The sequence below is a fragment of the Meriones unguiculatus genome, chromosome 10 (assembly GCF_030254825.1).
Source record: "Meriones unguiculatus strain TT.TT164.6M chromosome 10, Bangor_MerUng_6.1, whole genome shotgun sequence".
NCBI lineage: Eukaryota > Metazoa > Chordata > Mammalia > Rodentia > Muridae > Meriones > Meriones unguiculatus.
The window spans coordinates 38,433,264-38,450,226 of record NC_083358.1 but is presented as its reverse complement, the minus strand read 5'-3'; the positions used below and the strand labels follow the sequence as shown (position 1 = coordinate 38,450,226).

General features: G+C 41.8%; 2 long non-coding RNA genes across 3 annotated transcripts; both read right to left on the bottom strand.

Moving 5' to 3' along the window:
• Positions 1 to 2,313: 2,313 nt before the first annotated feature.
• Positions 2,314 to 10,520, bottom strand: LOC132656845 (uncharacterized). Of its 2 annotated transcripts, XR_009594608.1 has the most exons (5): positions 10,254 to 10,520; positions 9,997 to 10,091; positions 8,192 to 9,689; positions 4,172 to 4,281; positions 2,314 to 2,718 (listed from the first exon to the last, which is right to left on the bottom strand). It is a non-coding gene; the product is annotated as an uncharacterized LOC132656845 (long non-coding RNA). The 2 variants fall into 2 exon arrangements; XR_009594607.1 differs by lacking the exons at positions 2,314 to 2,718; positions 4,172 to 4,281 and having other exon boundaries at positions 7,301 to 9,689; positions 10,254 to 10,510.
• Positions 10,521 to 14,755: 4,235 nt separating this feature from the next.
• On the bottom strand, positions 14,756 to 15,144 carry LOC132657026 (uncharacterized). The gene is made up of 2 exons (XR_009594870.1): positions 14,953 to 15,144; positions 14,756 to 14,843 (listed from the first exon to the last, which is right to left on the bottom strand). It is a non-coding gene; the product is annotated as an uncharacterized LOC132657026 (long non-coding RNA).
• Between the last annotated feature and the right edge of the window lie 1,819 nt (positions 15,145 to 16,963).

Genomic DNA, 16,963 nt, shown 5'->3' with positions numbered 1-16,963 from the left:
CTCCCTAAGTAAAGTCCTGGCGTTCTCTACATACCTTCTAGACCTTTCTTTTACTGTTGTGTGTGATCTGAAAAGAATGAGGCATGTGTGTGTTCTCTCTCTCTCTCTCTCTCTCTCTGTGTGTGTGTGTGTGAGAGAGAGAGAGACAGAGAGAGAGAGAGAGAGTTTCTGAGACACATGCTTTGATGTGGCTATAGCCAGCAACAGTGAGCTGGTAAAGGAGATTTGTCTGCTGGCTACCTCTCATAGGGGGAGTTCTCATGGGGGAGACATTGTTTCTTTGGGTCCATCTAAGAAGCTATTCATTTGCTCAGTGGTACCTGCATGGCATGAGAAACATATTGACTAGCCAACCATGAGCAATAAATCAAGATTTATCATCTCTTGGAGTAAAAATTGACCCCAATTTAACCTCTATTAATATTTATTTCTCAGGTCAATAAATCTAGAATTTGTCTTAGTAAAAGCCAATGTCAGTTGAATTCTGTCTATTCATCTTAGAGGTCAAAGAAAAAAGAAAACTATCATTTGAAAATATTATAAATGAAATAAGAAAGCCACACACAGAAAAAAGAAAACTCTCTAATTTTAAAACAAATGGAAAAAGAATTTATAGTCAGCTTCAAACATCATTTGTCTTCATTCCTCATTTAATATCCTCAGTGGAGAGAAACTTCACTATCCAGAAGACAGAGGCTCTGGGCTATGGTTCAGGACCAGGCTATTTTGAGTTCATGCTTTTAGTCTTCTGATCATCTACTTCCGAAGACCTGCATTTCTATCTATATTAAATTCTACCGTATCCTAATATACATTCTATCCTATCTATATTCTATTGGGCTGGCACTGCAGCTCAGCCATAGGTTACTAACACATGGTGCTCCTGGGATGGATGCTTGAGACCATAAGAGACAAAGTGACGTGGAGAGAGAATGGGGGGACAGATAGAGGGGTCATAGGAGACAGGGAGTGGGTGATGGTAGTCCATGCAACTCTAGTGTCGGTTTTATTTTACCTACAATCCCCCCCCCGAACGTCAGCTCTGCCATACATTTTTCTCTGGCCGTAGCAGAAAGAAACTTAAGTTACCATGTTAGAGTTTTAATATCCTGTAAAATATGATATTATGTGTTGATAAGTCTAGCCAGCAAATGTTCTTGTATCTTGTCTTCACACTGTCTTGTCCTCTCATGATGCATGCGTGGGAGGGTAGCTAGTGATAACCCTCATGTGTTTAGCACATCAGTTTTAGATGTCTTGGCTACCTGCTAGCTACTATCTACCTTCCATGCTTCATTTTCTTACTTTCCTTTTCTCCTGAACAATAAATTTGATCCTCCTGGGTCTTGATCCATTTTTGTACAATAATAGAATACCTGATATTTACTAATATATAAAGTGGTTAATCTGTCTCAAGATTATGGTGGCTGGAGAATGCAAACAGCATACTGCTTGCATCTAACAAAGGCTTCTTGTTGCAAAAAAAAACAGGGTAAATGGTGTTGTATGGCAGTGGAGAGAGAGAGAGAGAGAGAGAGAGAGAGAGAGAGAGAGAGAGCACTTCATACAGAAAACAGGCTCTTTTATTCCCTCCCCCACAAAAAAATACTTGTATTTTGGAGAAATTAACCCATCCTGAAAACCTCCATTAATTCCTCCTGGAGATGTTGTTGCCAGGACCTAATTATCTCCCGTAAGGTCCCACTGCAATATTATTACAGGGTGAAAGGATCAGTTGATGGGGACAAGCCACATTTAGCTAACGTACTTGGAGAACACCCTTCTGTTCTGTACTTCAGTGACATCGAAACAGGTGTCTTGTTGTCTCAGTTAGTCCCAGTCTATTGCCAAGATACTCCTCCAGGCTGAACTCACACAAAAAGCTGGGAAACACATTGCAGTTATGAGGCACCAGATAATGAAGAGGACTTCTAATAATTTTTCTTCTTTAGGCTTAATCAATACATGCCAGAACTAACACCTGGGATCTTCTGTCTGAGGCTAGACACCTTTTTCCACTGTCCCGCTGGCCTCCTGCTTGACCAAGCATCTAATAGCCAGTGTACTTTAGCACTCCCAAGGCCTGGTTGTTTATGTGAGTAACATATACATACTGAATGAGGGATGGGCTTCCCTAATCCTTCTCTCTCCAAATTTGCCCCTTCCCCTTCATCATCCCAAATTAATTAATGTACTTTATGGTGGCTATAGTAGTACTCAATTGTCTTTTTGTTTAACCAGTTCATTATTGTCATGTGACAGAGACCTCCTCATGTGTCTTCCACCTCTACATAACTTGAGCCCCACACATACTTTGTTCTTTGTAGATATTTACTGATTTATTTGTTGCATAGTATATGATGAATAAACAAATGCTTAAGTGCAGGGTTGCATTTGGAAGCAGACATGAAAATTGAATTAAACCTCCAATTCTTTCCCTTTCCCTCTGTGTATCCCTTGCTGTGTGACTTGAAGTCTTGTGACTTACTTTGCAGAAGTGAGGAGGCTGTGCTTGGGTGAAGCAGGGCCCTAAGTAGCTTCATTTTTCCCACCTGCTTCCTTTCACCTCCTGTGGCACAACCCGGCCCTCCTGGGTGGGCTCAAGAGAAGGTCAGTTTCTTTTGGAGCAGAATGACTTGCAGTACATCAGGCTAGAAGGGTTGGGTTCCAAGCACGAATCACTCTTCAGTTTTCAGCTTCTGGCAGGGGGGCTGCTTACTGCACAGAGATGGAAGGACAGGGATGTGGCGACAGTCAAAGGCAATGGGAGGTGGCAGGCTGAGCAGTTGGAGTGTGGATCTAGCTGGCGGTTCAATGGTCCTGACTTTTACAGACTCAGATTTTCCAAGGTGAGCCGGGATGGCATAGAATTAGGAAGTCATGGGGGTGGGGGGGGGCAAGTGGAGAGAGACCTCGCTGCCGTTCTTTTCCCCCTTTCTCTCATCTCTGCCCTTCGCACAACAGAAGCCTCAGTGTGGATATGACTCCAGCTACTACCACAGTTTTACTGGGAGCCTCCTTTGCCTGTGACGAAAGCCATAAGCCTCCCCATCAGGGCTGAGGGAGATCAAGTCACGCCTCGCTGTTTGCATTTGTTGTCTCCATTTCCGCCATTTATGAGAGGAAGCAAAGTTAATTCGACATTTATTCATCTTCTATAATGAACTTGTGAAGAATGGCGCGGATCACTTCCCGCAGGCTCCCAGAAAATCATTTTCTAAATGTGCTTTTTTTTTTTTTTAATCACCTAAAATGTTTATCTGCCCCGAGGTTTCAAGACGGAAGACTCGGTGTTTGAAGCACTATGCAGAACCCATAATAAATTCACTATTAATTGGAGTAGCGGGAAAGTCAATTACAGAAAAATTCCCAATCTTTTTATCAACCTACTCATATTTTTTATTATCCGGCATGCAACGTTTGTTTTTCCAACACAAATAATGTTAGCACTTATGCATCTAATTTACTTGTCTTGAAATCTTTTGGTTTGCTTCTTAATGCAGTTAAGAAACATTTCCGGCTTCTATTTAAATGGTGGCATTAAAATTTTTTAGAACATTATAATTTAACTATGTCGCTATGACGATAGTGAGGCTTCCGAGATGATGACCGAGCTTTCCGTGCTCCAGAGCTAAGACTGTAGGAAGTCACTCAGTGATGGAGTTTGGCGGGACCCAACATGGGGGAGACTCATCTTCTCCTAGAAGATGATGCTTATCTGAGCGTTGGGATTCAAATGCCCCCGAAATCAGGGTTCAACAAGGAAAAGGAAAGGCCTCCAGCGAGGTGCTGTACCCTGGAGAAGTCACCAAACTGTTGTGCACGGTGCCTGTGCAGTTACAGGGAAAGTGTCAGGCTTTAGCTCTCATTGGCTGGTGCAAGGTCACGTGATCACATCTGAGCTAATCGGAATGGACAAAAGGATGGCTAGCTTTGATTGGTTCCAGACTTAAGGTGTTTGTTTGTTTGTTTGTTTCCCCTGAAAACATAACTAAGGTGGGCCTTGCTTGCATTATACAGACGCAAAAGAAGTTCCCCAAAGAAAAACGGCCATTTTTACCAGAAATGGATAGACAAAACGGCTGTAATTCCCACCCCACCTCATGTTTTGTGACTATAGAAAACACCAACAAAATAAAATACAACTGTGTATCACTACTTGAACACTTACTTTTTGATTGGACGATTATGCTCCATGAAATGGTCTAAATGTTTGTGTCTACTCAAAATGCCTGTGTTGAAACTCTGTTCCCAAGTTGATGGCTTCAGGAATTGAGATACCTGGAGAAGAGATCACAGGGACAGAGCTTTCCTGAATGAAAGGTTTGCGTCTATTAAAGTACCTGAGGACTGCCCTTGTCTCGTTTACCGAGTGTGTACATGGAGAGGGAACTGTAAGTGGGCCAGAAAGTGGACAGTGAATCTGCCTTGAACTTGGTAGCCCCCACAACTGTGGGAAATGGGTTTCTGTTGTACACAGGCAAGCAGGCCTGATGTTATTTTGTAAAAGCTCCAGGACGGACTTAGACACCTCTTCATGAACTGTTAGATCTACAGCTTTGCTTTGTCCCCATCATGGCAGAGTACACTTCCTGTCCCTTGACCTTAGGCTTGATAATATCATTTACTTTGGCCTCCTGGACATCGTAGGGTGGTGGGTCAGGGTGCAAGTTTGAAAAGTGCTGATGTGTTTGGGTTTGTCCTGTGACTTTGGCTTACTGCCATGAAAAAGATGTGCTGTGGGGATCTGCTGACCACAGACATGTGAAGCACACCTGAAGCCCTAGTGAACCTCAGATGCTCAGGTGAGAAGTGAAGTTTATAGCTGAGGGTCAGTGAGATTTTTTTTTTAATGACACCTCTCATTCCAATCTAACTCTGGAGAAACTGGAAATGGCTATGTACCTGATAGTCCACTAGCTGCATTTACAAGAAAGCTATTTATCTTTTCTCTTTATTCTATCCAGACACCATCTGTGAAGTGAATAAAAATGATTTCTAATTTGGTTGAGTAATTTCTCACCATAATTCCCCCAAATTAGATTTTATTTCTATTGTCGCTCTTTTTATAAACTTTCTCCCAAACTCTAAGAGTTTGTAATTTGTGTCCCCAAATGTGTGACATTGAACAGGATGCTATAAATATTCCACCACTCTGAGCATGCTCCATAAGAATTATAACACCATTATTATGACTACACTTAGCGTCTACAAATTTGCCTGTAAATGGAGATTTATTGGGGGTTTCAGCATCTCTGTGACAGAACAATATTAACGTCTTCACAAGCACAAGCAAGTTAATCCAATTTTCTATATGCTCAGAGATGTTAACGCTCTCAGTTTGTCCAGCTGGCTTTCTACGTACAGTCGCTTCTCTGTTACATGAAAGTCTGGGAGGAGGGGTGGCATTTGTGTATCTTTTTTGTGCTATTACACAGGACTCGAGATTGAAGAGAAACAAAACCTCCACAGACACAGGCTGTCCATTTATTCTGAGCTACAGACATTCAAATAGGGCATGAAAAAAGGGCCAAGGCCTGGTCCCTTCAGGAGCATCTGTGGTGTTTTCCATGGTGACTCCTTAAAGAAGGCACATGGTTGCAGAGGGACTCAATGACTCAGTCCTCCAGGGTTTGAATCATGTGATTCCTTTGATTCATGTAATGCATTCAAGAGACATTTGCTCAATGCCTGTGCTAAGACGAGAGAGGTTTAAACATTGTGGGTTCTGGCTCGGTAGGCCTAACATTCTAATGAAGTGCTTCAAAGCTGAACAAGTTATTCTACAAAGGTGAACATTTAGTCTAGGAAAGTTCTGGTGAATGTAGGAGACTTGGTCTCAGCAGGCAGCTTGAGAATCTCTTTCTAAGAAAAGAGGTGGTGCATGTGGGTTCTGGGGAACAGGTATGAGGCAACTCTGTGCTTCTGAACAGTGCCCGGTGGCCACAGGTCTTGTGTCGGGGTGGAGCAAACTGCACTCCGGAATCTGAAAGGACTGCTGGGGAGATGCAGTGGACAGGCATTCTTAGATGTGCCTGGAAGGTAGGTAGAGTCCATAGGTTTAGGGTGTTTATGTTCATTCTAATGGCAGTTAGAAGGCATTGCATAGGGCTGAGCAGGGCTGGGGTGTGTGAAGGACCTGCTGTTTGAGTATCTTTTTCCTTTATTAGGAGGAATGGCTGGGAGTACAAGGCAAGAGAATCTTCAGATTGATGGAGTGCAAATGTGATATTTCTACTCTTCCTTTCTCTTTTGCTATGGATTGATTATTCATCCCCTTCAAAATCCCTGTTGAAATGTAACTGCCATTGTTAACAGTGCTGAAAGGTGAGCCCCAGTAAGGATTGTTGGAGTGTGCCTGTCACCCCAGTGCTTAGGCAGATCACAAGTTCTACTGTGGGATGATGCAGTGAGAAGAGTCCTCCAGTGCTGTGGTGTTAGTCTTCCCAGCGTCCAGAGCTGAAATGGGCAAGGACGTCTTTAATTCCAAGAGAGTAAAATCTTCCATTTGTGGCACATGTTGCTCTTCCCTCTTGGTAGTTTGTGTCTTTATCTGTTTGTAGGTTATTCTGAGGTCAACTTCAGTAGGGTTAGTACCCATGAGAGCACCAACGCCATGGATTGTGAAAGTGCTTCTATTAATATTGATCTGTAAACCTGATATCTCTGCATGGTGTTGGTAAGATTTTGAGAAAGGTACAAGAGATAAGAGCCCACTTCCCAACCTAAGGCTAGAACTGAAATACATAAGCAGAGAAGCCACAGAAATCACAGTTGACTGTGCTGCTGTTGAAGGTGAATTTGGATAGCATGGCTCGGATGCATGAACACCAGAGCAAAGGGTTTCCCGTTGCCACACATGAAAATTAGACTAATCCGGGTACAGTGGTGCACATCTGTAATCCAGCACTCGGGGAGGCAGAGGCCGGCAGATCTCTATGAGTTCGAGGCCAGCCTGGTCTACAAAGTGAGTCCAGGACAGCCAACACTAAAGGCTAAACAGAGAAATCTTATCTAGAGAAAAAAAAAAAAAAGGGAACTATCCATTTCTGATGTAAAAAAAAAATAAAAATAAAAATAAAAAACTGCTAAAAGCTTAGACATTTGTGTTAGCTAAAGTTTTACTGCTGAGCCAAGTGAAGGTAAAGATCATGGAGACCCTTCTTTTAGCAAGAAGAGATGAAGATGTTGGAGTCCAGTTGTAGTCCAAAATGCGCTGGGACCATTAAGGAAGAATGAAGAGTGTTTCTTGAAGACAATGAAATTAACTGACCCCTGAATGAAAGACTGCTTACTCAAGGACTGTTGATTATTTACTATGGAGCAGGCTTTACTACAGAGGATGGCTTTGAGTTGACAGAGAGAGATGGTGGAATTCCATGGTGAGGTTCCATGTTAGACAGCAACACAGATATTTACAGTAGAGAAAACAAGACTAACTACTTTTTAAGTTTGTTGGTTCTCCACTGGTGTCACCATGACAGAGACCACTCCTGCTAAGGGGTTCTTGCTGTTAGTATCCTGGTGACAGGGGCAACCTGGAGGCTAGAGCAGACAGTAACCACTAAGCAGCCAACATCGGTAGGACCAGTACTCAGCTAGTGATGGGCACAAGCTAGTTCATGCTCTGGTTCCTTTGCTTCTTACATGAACCAACTAGGAACACAATTTTTCTATTTGAACATTGAGTACAGCTGTTCATGTGAAAACAAGGTACCCCTCTTCCCTATGGGCATTTCCTGAGAGTGCTGCTCAAATCAAAGAGGCTCACACCTTGTTTGCATCTCAAGATCTGCCTCTGGTAAAATAATTCTCCACCTTTTACTACTTTTAAGGAACAACGTATAAGTTGATTATCAACAAGCATAATTAAATATTAAACTAAGTCACATTCCCAAGTGCTTATTCATAAGATCAATCTGCTATCAAATATTGTTGAGCACACTTCTGATCGGTGTGGGGGATTGTGCCAAGTACTTAACAACATCACATGCCACACACTAAAAGTGCTTATGGGATATGACTTCACTGTATGATTCACATCACTACATTGACTGTAATAGGCTTGTTTTTTGTTCTTAAAATGGGTTTGTCTTTCTTCTATCACAATCATTCTAATAACATGTTGCAATATTGACTCAGCTGCTGCCAAATGCCAAATGCCTTTCATACACCATCACGAGGTGCTTACCTTAAGCCCAAAGGGCAATACTTGTCCAGTTATAGCAAGTGGATCACGCTGGTGTTGCCATTCTTAGGTCAGGACTTGGGCAATTGCTTGGACAAGTTAGTCAGAGATCACCCTGCTTTTGAAGAACAGGTCAGGGTTTCTGTCAAAAACTCAATGTTCTCTTGGGTTTTGGTCCAATCTCTGTTTCTATATTGCTATTCTTCACAAGTGCATCCACACATGCACAGCAATACACCCTGACAGGTACAGTCCTCTTTCTGTGAGTATGCTTAATATCACAAAATAACAAATGTTACCAGGAAACCTTCCTACATGTTTTAATCACATGAACCTCCTAATATCTTATTTTGTTCTCCCTCCCTCCTTCCAATGGTCACCTTCCCCTTTCATGACTTACAGTCATATGAATATGGATCTAAACATTTTTGGATTGTGTGTATGAGATGAAATATTAGATATTTGCTTCCTTAATGGTGGCCATTCTCATTCAGATGAAGTGGATTTTAAAAGGATACAATTACAAAACCCTAAGTGATGCCATGCTGCTTGTTTTAATATTCTTTCCCTGTCTCTGGCTAAATAGACAACATTTTCATGTAATTACAGTACACATTTTTCATTCTATTCACTTCTACCTTTATTTTCACTAGTATTTTTCCTCTCTATCTATTTAATCAATGCTTTTTAAATGCCAGAGGTAGAACCCTGCAACTAGAAGGGACTTAAACTATTTTGCAATCCCACTGGGGACTCAGAGAAAAACTCTTTTTAGCCTTCTGTATTTTTCTGGCTGCTGCTCCTTTCAAGGGAATGTGCCTGGACATTGTCTCCAGCAGGAGCTAGCCCCAGTGAACCAGGCACATAGTCTTGGCACACTGTCATTTATTCACTCTCTCAGCACGTAGCCACTGGGAACCCAACTGTCTCACTAGACAGTGGCCATGCTGCTTTCTGCAGAGGCAGGCAGTGGAGGGTCAAGGTAGCCAAGGATCAGGAACCAGAAAACAAAAAGAGAAGAGAGACCACTAGAACAGGATGTGAGGGGTCACACCTGTCCGGATGAGTAGTCAGGAATGCAGAGCAGAAAGATGGACAGAAGTCCACAGCAGATCATGAAGAGGAGAGCACCAAACATGAAGTCAAACATAAAGGCATTAGTGACAAGGACAGACCCTGAGAAATTCAACAAAGAACAGCACAGGTCCCTTTTGAGCATGGCTCCTGGAAAGGTAACCATACATCCCAAACATGGTGCATCCATCTGCCTGCCGCAAGAGCCTTTGAGAAGGACCGTGGCCATGAGCCAGGCTGCCTGGGTTTGACTCTCAGGTGGGCTCTATGTGACTTTAGGTAAGTTGCTTCACTTGCACAGTTTCTAGATTCACAAGACAGTGATGACATACAAGCACTTGGTTCCTAGACATATAAAGAGATGTACAAGAGTCAATGCTTGCAAAATTCTTCTCTTCCTCCTCCACCTCCTCTCCTCTTCTTCTTCCTGACATATTCAAAAAGAAGAAATGCTATAAGACAATTTCTAATTTACAAAGTTGCACATCAAACATGGCTCCTGACAAAGCAACACATGTAGTGTGTGCACAGAGAAATACACACTGCAGGGACACTAGGTGACTACATTCACAAATGACACGTACACTTTACATTTGAAGAACAGGATGAACATGAGGCTCCCAGCCAGATGGTTCTGTGCCTCCGTCCCAGGCAGATGGTTCGGTCTGGGTACTCCTCAGAAAGAACACCTCCCCTCCCTCTCCCTGTATCATCCCCACCATGCAAGACCTTACCTGCTCCCTCTGTGCTTTGTTCACCAACTTCAGGTGCATAGCGTCTCGCTCATAATTTCTTTTCTTTTAAAAATTCCTCCAGGAGAAGACTCCACCTGAAAAGCAGAATATTTGTAGGTTTGGAATAAGCCTGAAAACCAAAGTCTTGTTTCTCCTTTTCTCCCAACCCATCTCAAACACCCACCCACATACCTGCTTGCTCTCATCCTCACTCTTGCTGCCCCCCACCACACACAGGCTTGCACACTGAAACCTACCTCCAGCTTGCTGTGCTGTCCCTTTCCTCCACGCATCTGCACAGACTTATTTCATAAAAACGTCAGCTGTTAAGTTAACATTATTTAAGGGGCTTTGGGTTTTAGTTCCTGAGTGCAACCTAAGCTGGATCCTCAAAGACCTGACAAGAAGCCCAGGCTGTATAAAACATGACCCACAGAGGCACTAAATAAATAACCTGGCTGTGGGCTCCCAGGCCTCTATTTATCACCGAGGCAATGATAAGGATCTGATTTAGAGTGAACCCTGCTGAGGGTCGAACCACCACAAGCTGTAATATGATCTGCAGGGGAGGGCTGATAACCTTAAACAATGTGAAGAAACCCTGTCAGATAAATAAAACAAACTGTTTGTCCATTAAATAGTGCTGTCAGTAAGAGAACTGGGAAGCCAAACACAGCTAAATCCAATTCCTTTATGGCTGCACAAAGCCAGAAACATCTGAACCAAGCTGGGGGATAAGTTTTCTCTGAACAGACTGTGGGCTGGAGATCTGATTATTGAAGTCTCTGGAGGAGGAGAGAGCAGATTTTTGATCCAGGGCATGCCCTATGCCCTCTGTCATCCATGGACTTTGGTGCAATGGCTTCTCATCCTGCTAGTTCAGCCCACCCTGCTGGCTTGTTGATGTGGACCCACGAGATGACCCTGGTGAAATAATACTGAAGAAATTATGGCAGGATGCTCAGAAAGGCTAGTGTGTGGGTGACTAGGCTGGTCACTGAGGGGCTTGCCAACCAGAGTATAGAGGAGTTCATGTCAAAGGATAACCTGCCACTCAGCCTTGTCAATCAGGCTGCCTCCAAATAAGCCTGCTGCTGTTAAATCTGAGTGTGTTCTAAGATGAAGACAGGGATTTGAATGGGAAATCTCGAGAGGCAACATAGAAATGTGAGATTTCTCTCATGTTCGATGTTGCCGTAAGATGTTTTAGAGTTCCATGTGCAGCTAGTTGAAAGCTGTCTGGATTTTTTTCTTTCAGCTTACAGCCAGCCAGCCTTTGGACTAGTGAAGGCAAGAGGGAATGATTTCCTAGTAGTCATCACGAAACTGCTGTTCACATCATGTCGAACTTGGGAATACAAAGGACACAGAGACAACTGTGTTTGTCCGCAGGCTCTCAGGCACATCTGTTTCTCCCTTCCAACTTCCTGATAGAATCCAGGAAGAAGGTCATTGCACATGCCACAGATTCATCCCATGACAGAGAATCTCTGCCATTGGTACCCTACAACTTTTCCTGGGATGTTTACCTCTGCACAGAAAATGCTGATCTCTCTCTGTGCTAGTATTTCTCACTAGTTGAATAGGGTCTGAGTCTCTTGAGGCCTAAGGCAACCAAAACATGGTCCCACAATTTAGCCAACACAATGGCAGCATGAAGTCAATTCTCTGATCCTTCCTCCCTATGGGAACCGAAGTCTAGTCTGTGTTTGAAGAAAAGCAACCATACACGTGATCAGCATGACCAAGCCAGGCTTTGTGAGGAGATCCAGAGAATATGTCAAACTGGCTAACAGGAACAGGCTGTTCTGGAGGACTGTGGTTGGTTCTCAGCACAGGCTCGGAGCTGTCAGTGGTGCTTTTCCTGGCCTTTTCCTGGCGGCTGAATTGGGTATGACCCAGGGACTTTCATCACTAATAGGTATGAGCTATTTTTTACATGCTGATTTAATGCAAGTGTTCATCTTTGATTCCGCTAAAGCCAGCATCCTCACACTTGCTTGCCAGACTTGTAAAAATGTTTGCAAATGTGGCTCCTCGGGAACACTCTAGAAGACAGACTCGGTTTGAATTATGGGGTTGAATTTTGATGTGCCCGTGGTGAGTGTGGAAAGAGAGAAACCCTTGTCTCTTTATGATGATCTGAAGGTGTAGCCCTTCTCCACACCTTACAAATGGAAGAACTGACATCCAGAAATGGAACATGACCATAATTTTAGATTCAGGACAAGATTAGGTTTCCTTGTACAGGCTGTGGCTGTAGATGTCTGCTGCAGGCTCTGAAGGCTGCTGTCTGTTCACATCACTTACTGTGAGTTCAAGTTCATTTGGGGAAGGAGAAGAGGAAGTATTTATTTGCATTGAATTATATGATGTGTATTATTGAATTATCCTGTTACCTGTCTCTGAACCAAGCCAGAGGTTGGTTCAGGTTCTGTATTTTCTTGGCTTTGAGATGGTTCTTGGTACAACTTTGTGGCTTTAGGTCAGACTACCCATTCACTGAGAGTCCTGTGTGCCAGCAATCAAGGATTAATTCTTGATTGAAAAGCAGCTCCAGGGATTGAGAGAGCAGTAGACAGAGGGTCAGAGCAAATGTTAAATGGATCGACAATACAGAAATTTGAAATGTTTTTCCTAATAATTTTTTTTAGATCAGAATGTTGTATATACTATCTTTAGTTCTGAGATAAATGGAATATTGGCCTAAAAATTTGCAGGTAGTGAGGCTGGATCATCTGTGTGTGATCATAGCACTCTGGAGGTCATCACTGGAGCCCACAAGTTTAAGAGCAGACAGGGAAATATAGCAAGCCCTGACCTCCAAACAACAACAGCACACATAGGCACACACATTTCTACATTGATAACCATTTTTTAATATTGAAGAAATGATTCCTTAAGTGAATAGAAATTTAATTTTTTTTTTCAAAAAAAATATAATGTAAGATGGCCAAGAAAAAAATATTTAAAAAGAAGTCTATCGTGACCAATAGGAGTGGAACCCCAGATATGTAAATGACTTCAGGTCTGATGTAATCCACAGCTTTGGGTGATAGCACTGGAAATCCTTCCTCCTTAGCATCACTTTCTGTGCTGACTGTACAGCACAGAAAGTACAACAGTACAGTCAGGTTCCCTCTCCCATATCATAACTCCCAACGTACATACTACCAGATGGACAACACTCGTGTTCACCTATCACATTCTCTTATTGGCTTATTTTGAGATATGTGCACTCTCCCTCTCCTCTCCATCCATCATTGTATAGCATGCTGACTACCTGTCTTGTATTCAGCAGAGTGGACAGGCAGTAAGGACATAGTGGTACCCAAAGAGAGGGGAGATTAGGATTGTAACAACCAAAAGGGAAACTGATCCTGGTTAGGACTGAACTATGGATGTTTTCTACAAATAGAGACAAAATGAATGTAGAGAAAGAAATCGAGACTATTTTCTCTTCTCTGTCTCATATTAACACTCACTAAATTAAGAAGCCAAAATATTGAAATGAACACTCACCCAGAAGGGGACTTAGACAAGATCCTTCTCCACTTGTGAGAATTCTAACTTAGTATCATCTTTGGGACAGCTACTTAAGTTTTTGTTTCCCTTTAAGAACCTATAGTAACTGAGTCTGGCTAATAAAGTGTCTGCTTAGTACATTATGAAAGTCTTAGGAGACTATTGAATCAATTAGAATGATTTGTAATTAGCACACCAACCTAATGACAGGGTGTCTCTAAATGGCTTGAAAATAGTTTGGTCTTTTAAGGGACCTTCAATGCCCCTCTTGTGAGCTCATTTATAGTAGTGATAGGTTTATTAGTTTTTTTTAATTAAATAATAAATTTCATCCAGATTCTGCTTGAAATGTTTCAAGTTCTGAATTAAATATTTTTTGAATAATGGACTAAGTTGTTTTATTAGATAGAACCCCCTATCCACATGGAAAATTATTCACAAAATTCTCTTAAATGGGACAATGCAAAAAGCACCTTTGAAAATTCTAATTTACAGGAAAAAAAATAGTGTTAGGTTCTGAAGCCCTATCAAATGGAGAAGCCAGAAAGAATAGATTTGCCATTGAGGGTGCCATTTTCATACCATACAAATTGCACAAGTGCACAGTGGTATAAAATATGTCCTTACCTTTGTATGCCTTTGTTCTAGTTTGCGTTCTATTGATGTGATAAAGACCATGACCTAAAGCAATTTAGGGAGGAAAGAGTTTATTTCTGCTACACTCCTCGGTAACAGGCAGAAATTGAAAGAGAGACCATGGAGAAACATTCCTTATTAACATGTTCCCTATGGTTTTCTCAGCCTGTTTTCATATAGAACCCAGGTAACTCTGGCTACATTAAGCTAAGTCCTCTCACATCAACCATTAATGAAGAAAATGTCCTGAAGACTTGTCTATAACCAAATCATACAGAGATGTTTTCTCAACTGAAGTTCTGTTTTTCAAGATGACCTTAGCTTATGTTCAGTTGACAAATAAAACAAACAAACAAAAAAAGCCAAAAAATCATAACCAGCACAACTGACTCCTTGCTAAACACACACATACCACAAACACATACACACAACAACACATATCACTGTTTGTATTTTTTTTTGAATTTTATTTTTTTCTTATCAGTTACATTTTATTATCTCTGTATAACACATATCACTGTTAAACCATAACCTTTCCTTTCTTGATTATCCCCAATATCATATGTTACTATCAATACCACAATAAAAAAATTCCAAATTTTGAAAGGCCCAAGGTTTATTAAAAGTTCAGTCTCTTTAAAATATCCAAAGTCTCTCTAAACATCCAGTCTCTTAACTGTGGGTTCCTGTAAAATAAAACAAAACCACATACTTTTTATTCCAAGAAGGAAGAATCAAGGCACATTCACAATCAAATAAAAGCAAAAGCAAAGTTCAACAGTGTAAAAAACTTACTGCCAGACGTCTGGGAGTCACTGACTATATTCTGGTTCCAAAGACCTTGGGTAGCTCTGCTTCTCTGCTCTGCCAACAGGTATATTCAAAGGCTCAGGCTATCTATATTCTATAGCTGCTACTGCCATTGGTAGTTGTCCTATGGTACTGGAACCTCTACTGTCCTGGATCTCTAGGCCATTGGGATGAACCTTCACCAGTAGCCTCTCCTAGGGTTGGCACTGCCCACAAGGTACTGGGCCCTCTCATGTCAATAATTAATCAAGAAAATGCCCCACAAACTTTTCTATGGGCCAATCTTTTGAAGGCAATTCCTCAACTGAGGTACCCTTTTCTAAGATGACCCTTACTTGTGTCAAGTTGACAAAAAACAAACAAACAACAACAACAAAAAAAAAACCAACAAACAAAAAACCCCAAGAGAGTCTAGAAACTTGAAAGGCAGCTCCTCGCTGGTTGATCCTTTTCAAAGGTTCAAAGACTGGGTTGATAGTCCAGGTGCCCATCATTCCACATCTCCAGAGCCCAGTATAAGAGAAGGTGGATTATTCAAATTTTATGTCCAGCTCTTCCCAGCAAAGAGTTTTCATTCCTTCATTCTTTCATGTACTTTTCCCCATAGACATTGATTGATTGATGCCTATTGATCTCTGTAGGGACTAATCACAAACACCAATTGGAAGTCAGTAGAGATTGAAATCATAGAGTAGTCACGTCCTTAAGCCTACTAAGTAAACTGATTTTCAGCCCTCTGGAATAATATAACCTGTGAGATTTCACCACGCCCAGGCAACCAACAAGGAAAATAGGAAGGTAAACTTTTCTAGCTCATAACCATAGTAAAAAGACTGAAAACACATGTTGTGCTCACCACAGGATTTTCATCATGTCACAGAATAACTCAATATGAATAATGGTTTCATCTGCTACTACAACTACTATGCGATCGTTCTTTAAAGAACTATGATGTTGCTGGCCATAATAGCTCACACCTTTAATCCCAAATTCTCAAAGAGCAGAGGTAAAAAGATCTCCATGAGTTTCAGGCTAGCCTGGAAGAAGACTCAGACTTAAAACCAAACCCAAACCCAAAAGTCTCCTGCCCAAAAACAAAACTATGACATGATTAAAATATTAAGCACAACTTGATTCATAGTTGGCCTGGCCTCATAACCAAAGACAGTTGTGGACAAATTGTTCATTCTCTCTCTATTTTGATTTCCCTTATGTGTTAAATGACTATGGGATGGGTGCCTGACTCACAGGGTCGTTTTAATCATCAAGTGATAATTTGTCTGTCAAGCCAAACATAGCACCTAGAGTGGAGCCCCTGCTTACCATAATCAGCAGAGTAACTGAAGCTGCCTAACATTGAACATTGATGCAGTTTCTTCACCTGCATGTTCTCATTTCATGTTCAGAAAACCATAGAAGGTTACTGATTGTTGTTGCTGTCATCCTCATTATACTTATTCATAAACTGAGAAGGGGCTCAGCAGTTTTCTAAGGTCCCTTGGCAGGTGAACAGTGGTGGTGCTAGCAGCCATTCTTGGTCTCACAGTTGATTTTTGAAGTGACCCTTTGGCCTGAAAAAGAGTGTCTCATCTTAAACGTTTCTACAAGTGGCTCAACAGTGACTTGAAGAGCTCTGGGATGCTCTGAGATGCCATACACATGTTGGTGGGGAATGAAGAACATACGTTAAAAAGGTTATCTGTATGTCACGCTGAGGAACCTGGCCATAGGAGAGGACTTTGGGAGAATCTTAGTCCCTTTGCTTCAGTTTCAATCAAAACAAAGGTACGTGGGTGTTTTAGTCCTCTAAATAGCTTTCCTTCTTGCTGTGCTGTCTCTTGACCCTAGCTAGGCTGACATGTTTTCTTTAAAACACTGTTGGGAGGAGGATTAGGGGGCTTCTTTTACAGTATCGTCTCTCCCAAAAAGGACGGAGAGACAATCAAACACCATAAGACCAGAGTCTAGCTGGTGTGGACACATTTTCATATGAAAT